Source organism: Numida meleagris, chromosome 1, assembly GCF_002078875.1.
Source record: "Numida meleagris isolate 19003 breed g44 Domestic line chromosome 1, NumMel1.0, whole genome shotgun sequence".
Classification (NCBI taxonomy): domain Eukaryota; kingdom Metazoa; phylum Chordata; class Aves; order Galliformes; family Numididae; genus Numida; species Numida meleagris.
This window is the reverse complement of record NC_034409.1, coordinates 148,701,969-148,710,776: the sequence shown is the minus strand read 5'-3', so window position 1 is coordinate 148,710,776 and position 8,808 is coordinate 148,701,969.

The window sequence follows — 8,808 nt, the reverse complement described above, 5'->3', positions numbered from 1 at the left end:
GAAATTAGGAGTCTAATTTGAGATACACCCCTAAGACTTGTGCTACTGAACACAGATTTGTATTCTGCTAGCATTTGCCTGACCCAAAGGAAAATGATAGCAATTAATTCAGTACAGAAGGAAATTACTTTTTTCTTGTGACTGAGATAACGATTTTAGGATGGAGTTATAAACTTAAATGACTGAAGGCAAAATCAAAAGTAACAATATACATTTTCCATTCAGTTTTTAAACTAAAAGACAAATATTGTAGTAAGAGTTTATTAGGTAATCTGTTTTGAGCATCTGATTCTGTAATCCTGTCACCTACAGAAGAAGGGTCAAGAACTATACACAATATAAGGCAATACAGTTATTCATATTTTCTTATATGAAAGCTTATATTAAGCTATCCTGTTAATCTTTTATTCAGATACAATCCAGATACAACTTCAATTCTTTATATTAGGTTTCCAACATACAAACTACTATAATGAAATAATAGCCTAATGACTGTTCATGATTTCTCAGTATTCAGTCTGAGTAATTGAATTCATAAAAAAAATATTCATTCATATTAAGAAAGACATGTCTTATCATAATGTTTATGTAGAGGTATTTCTTTTTTTCTTCCCCTCTTTTATGAAATGTCTATGTTTCAGAAGAGGATCATTTGCAATATTACTTAAGTAGCTATATGTAACCAACTGAACATTTTTTTTGATTGTCTGTCATTATATATTCTACTGAAACCAGACCAAACAAACATACCACATACACACACACACACACACACACACACATGCACACACAATTTATTACTTTACTGAATATTCAGTGGCTCATAGTAGTTAAAGATATCTTTCCTTCCTGGAGGACAATTCAAAATCAACTTGAGATTTAGAAAACTGTGTATTTTATTTCTGCAAAAATACTGTATTATTTTGAATTACAAAATCACAGAACTTTTGAGGGGACCTCCGGATATACCTAGTCCAATCTCCCTGCTCCTGCTCAAAGCAAAGTCACCTACAGCAGGTTGCTCAAGGACATGTCCAGTCAGATTTTTAACATTTCTAAGAATGGAAAGTCCACAACTCCTCTCTGCAACCTATTCTACCATTCAACAACCCTTTCAGTAAAGTTTTTTCTTATGTTTAGGTGGAATTTCCTATTCTTATGTTTGTACTCTCTTAGCCTCTTGTCTTGATGCTGGACACCACCGAGAAAAATCTGGCTTCATCTTCTTTATCCAAGATGGTTTATCACTGTCTCAGCTGACTATGGGTCATCATATCTCTCCCCTGTCATTCCTATTTTAAAGTTCTCTTAACTAAGTACCACCTAGTGAGGTGGATGCCTTTTCTTCTTTGAAGTCTTCAGTCCTCAAGGAGTGTCTCGTAGTCCTAAAAGCTAAATCCCTGTTTTGGACACCAGTTATGCAAAGAGTAATTGGCCATGAAGATCTATTAACTTCCCTTCAAGGCCTTCCATCTCACTGGTAAGATCAAGGAGCCTATATACTTTGATGACCATGTAGAAGAGCAGCAGGAAATGATAACTGAAGGCTAGAACAAGCTTGGCAAAATCTCCACAACGTTCTGGATCCAAAACCCAGCAACCATCTTCACTGAATACATACTAAATATTTTTATAGACAGCAGTAAATTAGGAGGAGCTGTTGACTTCTTTGAGGACAGAGAGGTCTTAAAAAGAGATATCTACAGATTAGAGGGCTGGGCAATCATCAACAACATGAAATTTAACAAGAGCAAGTGCCAGATTCCACATCTGGGATGGAGCAACCCTTTCTTTATGTACAGGTTGGAAGATGAGAGACTGGAGAGCAGCTCCACTGAAAGGGATCTGATTGATTGCAAGCTAAATATGAGTGTGCAGTGTGCCCTGGTAGCCAAAAGGGCCAGCTGTACCCTGGGGTGCATCAGGCCCAGCACTGCCAGTTGGTCAGAAGAAGAGATTGCCCTGTTCTGCTCTGTAGTGACTCAGCTTCATTTCAATTAGTGTATGCAGCTTTGGGCATCACAATATAAGAAAGATACAGAATTATTAGAAAATGTCCAAAGGAGGACTACAAAGATGGTGAAGATTCTAGAGAGGAAGACATATTAGGAGTGGCTGAGGTCCCTTGTTTTTTTCAAATTAGAAGAAACTGAAGGGTGAACTCCTTATCTACAGCTTCCTCATGAGGAAAGCAGAGTGAGAATACTCTCTGGTATCAGTGAGAGGACCGAAGGAAAGGCATGAAGCTGCATCAGGCGAGATTCAGGCTGTACATCAGGAAAAGGTTCTTCACTGTTTGGGCATTCCAGGGCAGTGGTCATAGCACCAAGTCTGCTGGAGTTCAAGAAGCATTTGGATAACACCTTCAGTAATATAGATTAATTTTGGGGTGGTTCTATGTGGAGCCAGGAGTTGGACTTGGTGACCCTTGTGGGTCCCTTCCAACTTGCAATATTCTATGATTCTATAATTCTGTGCTTCTGTAGATGACAGGTCAGGATAGCAGACAGGCCCTCTGCCTCTTCCTGCAGGGAATCACTCACTATGAATACTGCCTTCTTCTTCCTCCTACTAAGTTAGTCAACAGGCTCGGACACTCTGGTGGACACAGCTCTTAGCCTGTCATCTGTTGCCAGGGAACTGAGCCTCTTCCATAGATGCAAGTCTGCAAATGGAGCATATTCTCATGCCAGAAATCACATGCTTCCAGCCTTCAGCATCACAGGCACCATTTCCCAATCTGATAAACATATACTGCGCCCACACCTCTTTCATTACATAGTGGGTTGAGACCCCTTCAGGAGATGTAAGTTCTCAGAGAAGATCTGGACAATCTCTTTCTGGTGATCTATAATGCTGTGCAGGTTGTGGACTCTTCCAGTAGATCCTTCACTTGGTGACACAGATAGTTTACAAACTCCCAGCTCCTGAAGGCAAGTAAATTACCACCTGCCACTCTAGCCTCAGTGCAGGGCCCAAAGAATCTGTGCACTTGGAGAAGCACCTGGCATTGGGAACTCTGTCTTAGTCAAGGCCACCAATATTACAGAATTGGATGGTAGTGACTGGACTGTGGTGCATCACAACCATTGCTGAGCTCTTGTATGCTCCCTTCAGCATAGTTGCTGGCATCCTTCTTTTCACACTCCTTCATGAACTGCTGCACTAAGTGCTGCATCTTTCAGCTCTCTCTTAGACAGTACATCTTGTTATCATATTAGTACTTTGAAAAGAAATAAAGGAGAAGAATATAACAATTAATGGCCTGTAATTACAGAATTCACAGAATCACAGAATTTTAGGGGTTGGAAGGGACCTATAGAGATCATCAAGATCATCAAGATCATAGAGATTATAGAGATTATCGACTAATTCCATTAGTGATTCAAGATAATAGAAAACATAAAAGAAAAAAAGAAGACATTATGAGAAACAGAGTAAGAAAAAGTGGAAATATTATTTTTTCCTGAATAAAATCTTTGATAGAGTAGTAACAGTCTCAGAATCTGAGAGTAGATCCCAATTGTAAGTTAGGACAGATTAAGACAAATAAATGTATGTGTTTCTGTTAAATTATTTATTTGTCAGTCTCCTATCATCATTAGTGGAAATGTAAGGCTTTATCCATTATCCAAAACCCAGCATTTACAGAGCTTATAGAAGTCTTTGGTAATGCACTCAAACCTCAGCTACTGCTTCAGATTAGTGCAGTTTAATGTAAATTTTCTCTCATATCTGTTAGACTACATGTACATCTCAAATACCCTACCATAGAATGCACTGTACAAAGCATAGCAGAACAAGCACAGGCACTAAATTATCTCAAGCTGAAACATGCTCCTTTTCAATACAGTTAATGCAGAAAGGAAAATAAGACTCAGGAAATTGATTATGTTGCCTAGACTTTGTGTCTCTCTGGAAATTTGTTTCTTGTCTCTCTGTGAAGTTACTGTCCTAGTTTATTCATACCTGAATTTAATTTTTATTGTTATCTGAATCTTAACATGCATTCTAGAAGCCCATCTCAATACTTTTGTAAGACATCAGTTGACAAATGTAGAGTGGACTAAACATTATTAAAAACTAAAATACAATTTGCAGAGCAAATGTAGATATTCACTAGTTGGACATAAGTTTAGTTCTTTCCATCTCTGAATCAAAATATGAGAAGTCTGTCATTGATAAATTTATTGTAGAGCATAAACGTACAACGTATAATGACATTGCAAACTAGACATAGGTGATCAGTCTTCCTGGAAATATACAATATTTTGTTAAAGTTTATATTTGCATAGATATGATGCACATGACTGTCTTGGTTTCAGCGGGACAGAGCTGATTTTTCCTTCAGTGTCTTGTATAATGCTGTCTACCTGGACTTGTGCTAAGTGTGTGACACTGTCCCACATGGCATCCTGGTCACCAAATTGGAGAAAAAATGGATTTGATGGATGAACCACTAGATGGATAAGGAATTGGCTGGATGGTTGCACTCAGAAAGTTGCAGTCAATGGCTCGGTGTCCAAGTGGAGACCAGTGACAAGTGGCATTTCTTGGGGATCGGTGTTGGGACCGGTGTTATTTAATATCTTTGTAGGCAACACGGACAGTGGGATCGAGTGCACCCTCAGCAATTTTGCAGAAGGCACCGAGCTGAGTGGTGCAGTAGATATGCTAGAGGGAAAGGATGTCATCCTGAGGGACCTGCACAGGCTTGAGAGGTGGGCCCATGCCAACCTCATGAAATCCAGCAAGGCCAAGTGCAAGGTTCAGTACCTCGGTTGGGGCAATCCCAAGCACAGATACAGGGTGGGCGGAGAATGGCTTGAGAGCAGCCCTGAGGAGAAGGATTTGGGAGTGTTGGTTGATGAGAGATTCAACATGAGCCAGCAAATGTGTGTGCTTGCAGCCCAGAAGACCAACCATATCCTGGGGTTCATCAAGAGAAGCGTGATGAGCAGGTTGAGGGAGATGATTCGGCCCCTCTACTCTGCGATGGTGAGACCCCACCTGGAGTACTGAGCCCAGTTCAGGAGCCCCCAACACAAGAAGGACATGGAGTTGTTGGAGCAGGTCCAGAGGAGGGCCACAAAGATGATCAGAGGGTTGGAGCACCTCCCCTACGAGGTCAGGCTGGGGCTTTTCAGCCTGGAGAAGAGAAGGCTCCAGGGAGACCTTATAGTGGCCTTCCAGTACCTGAAGGAGGCCTACAGGAGAGATGGGGAGGGACTTTTTATAAGGGCAGGTACAGACAGGACAAGGGGAAATGGCTTTAAACTGGAAGAGGGTAGATTTAGAGTAGATATTAGGGCCTTTGCTGTAAGGGTGGTGAGACATTGGAACAGGTTGCCCAGGTCCCTTCCAGCCCAAACCTATGACTCTATCATTCTATGATTCTACAATTCTATGTTTTGGTTTGGGGAGAAAAACAAAATTGATAACACACCAATGTTTTAGTTGTTGCTGAGCAGTGCTGTACAGAGCCAGGGGCATTTCAGTTTCTCAGCTTCTCATACTGTCCTACCAGTGAGGGGAGCTAATGGGAAACAAGAAGTTGCGACGAGACAGAACCAGGACAGCTGACCTAAACTGGTCAAAGGGATTTTCCGTACCATATGACATAATGTGAAAAAAAAACCTGAAAAACACTGCGGAGTTGTGCAAGAGGGCAACCACTGCTTGGGGACTGGCTGGGCATTGGTTGGTGGGTGACAAAAAAAAAAAAAAAAAAAAACTTTGTTTTATAAGTGTATATATATATATTATAAAATGANTCTGGGTGCACGCATCAGCCCAGAAAGGTTGTGTGCCCCTCATTATGTGTTTCTGCCTCAGCCTGTCTGCCACACTGAATGTGTGTTCCAAGGATAAAATTTCCCTAATGTGCTCTCTGTTACCACTGACCAGACAGGTAGACTGAATGATATCAAGAAAAATGAAAGTCTGCAGAATATAAAGAGACACAGATAATTTTCTGTCACAGATTATTAAGATTCAAAATTTCATATAATGCCTAATAGCACATATATTTGACGTGGAAGAACTAAAATAGGATTGAAACTTTTGAAATGGACCATTGGTCAGTTGACTAAGTATGAAATTAGGAGTCTAATTTGAGATACACCCCTAAGACTTGTGCTACTGAACACAGATTTGTATTCTGCTAGCATTTGCCTGACCCAAAGGAAAATGATAGCAATTAATTCAGTACAGAAGGAAATTACTTTTTTCTTGTGACTGAGATAACGATTTTAGGATGGAGTTATAAACTTAAATGACTGAAGGCAAAATCAAAAGTAACAATATACATTTTCCATTCAGTTTTTAAACTAAAAGACAAATATTGTAGTAAGAGTTTATTAGGTAATCTGTTTTGAGCATCTGATTCTGTAATCCTGTCACCTACAGAAGAAGGGTCAAGAACTATACACAATATAAGGCAATACAGTTATTCATATTTTCTTATATGAAAGCTTATATTAAGCTATCCTGTTAATCTTTTATTCAGATACAATCCAGATACAACTTCAATTCTTTATATTAGGTTTCCAACATACAAACTACTATAATGAAATAATAGCCTAATGACTGTTCATGATTTCTCAGTATTCAGTCTGAGTAATTGAATTCATAAAAAAAATATTCATTCATATTAAGAAAGACATGTCTTATCATAATGTTTATGTAGAGGTATTTCTTTTTTTCTTCCCCTCTTTTATGAAATGTCTATGTTTCAGAAGAGGATCATTTGCAATATTACTTAAGTAGCTATATGTAACCAACTGAACATTTTTTTTGATTGTCTGTCATTATATATTCTACTGAAACCAGACCAAACAAACATACCACATACACACACACACACACACACACACACATGCACACACAATTTATTACTTTACTGAATATTCAGTGGCTCATAGTAGTTAAAGATATCTTTCCTTCCTGGAGGACAATTCAAAATCAACTTGAGATTTAGAAAACTGTGTATTTTATTTCTGCAAAAATACTGTATTATTTTGAATTACAAAATCACAGAACTTTTGAGGGGACCTCCGGATATACCTAGTCCAATCTCCCTGCTCCTGCTCAAAGCAAAGTCACCTACAGCAGGTTGCTCAAGGACATGTCCAGTCAGATTTTTAACATTTCTAAGAATGGAAAGTCCACAACTCCTCTCTGCAACCTATTCTACCATTCAACAACCCTTTCAGTAAAGTTTTTTCTTATGTTTAGGTGGAATTTCCTATTCTTATGTTTGTACTCTCTTAGCCTCTTGTCTTGATGCTGGACACCACCGAGAAAAATCTGGCTTCATCTTCTTTATCCAAGATGGTTTATCACTGTCTCAGCTGACTATGGGTCATCATATCTCTCCCCTGTCATTCCTATTTTAAAGTTCTCTTAACTAAGTACCACCTAGTGAGGTGGATGCCTTTTCTTCTTTGAAGTCTTCAGTCCTCAAGGAGTGTCTCGTAGTCCTAAAAGCTAAATCCCTGTTTTGGACACCAGTTATGCAAAGAGTAATTGGCCATGAAGATCTATTAACTTCCCTTCAAGGCCTTCCATCTCACTGGTAAGATCAAGGAGCCTATATACTTTGATGACCATGTAGAAGAGCAGCAGGAAATGATAACTGAAGGCTAGAACAAGCTTGGCAAAATCTCCACAACGTTCTGGATCCAAAACCCAGCAACCATCTTCACTGAATACATACTAAATATTTTTATAGACAGCAGTAAATTAGGAGGAGCTGTTGACTTCTTTGAGGACAGAGAGGTCTTAAAAAGAGATATCTACAGATTAGAGGGCTGGGCAATCATCAACAACATGAAATTTAACAAGAGCAAGTGCCAGATTCCACATCTGGGATGGAGCAACCCTTTCTTTATGTACAGGTTGGAAGATGAGAGACTGGAGAGCAGCTCCACTGAAAGGGATCTGATTGATTGCAAGCTAAATATGAGTGTGCAGTGTGCCCTGGTAGCCAAAAGGGCCAGCTGTACCCTGGGGTGCATCAGGCCCAGCACTGCCAGTTGGTCAGAAGAAGAGATTGCCCTGTTCTGCTCTGTAGTGACTCAGCTTCATTTCAATTAGTGTATGCAGCTTTGGGCATCACAATATAAGAAAGATACAGAATTATTAGAAAATGTCCAAAGGAGGACTACAAAGATGGTGAAGATTCTAGAGAGGAAGACATATTAGGAGTGGCTGAGGTCCCTTGTTTTTTTCAAATTAGAAGAAACTGAAGGGTGAACTCCTTATCTACAGCTTCCTCATGAGGAAAGCAGAGTGAGAATACTCTCTGGTATCAGTGAGAGGACCGAAGGAAAGGCATGAAGCTGCATCAGGCGAGATTCAGGCTGTACATCAGGAAAAGGTTCTTCACTGTTTGGGCATTCCAGGGCAGTGGTCATAGCACCAAGTCTGCTGGAGTTCAAGAAGCATTTGGATAACACCTTCAGTAATATAGATTAATTTTGGGGTGGTTCTATGTGGAGCCAGGAGTTGGACTTGGTGACCCTTGTGGGTCCCTTCCAACTTGCAATATTCTATGATTCTATAATTCTGTGCTTCTGTAGATGACAGGTCAGGATAGCAGACAGGCCCTCTGCCTCTTCCTGCAGGGAATCACTCACTATGAATACTGCCTTCTTCTTCCTCCTACTAAGTTAGTCAACAGGCTCGGACACTCTGGTGGACACAGCTCTTAGCCTGTCATCTGTTGCCAGGGAACTGAACCTCTTCCATAGATGCAAGTCTGCAAATGGAGCATATTCTCATGCCAGAAATCACATGCTTCCAGCC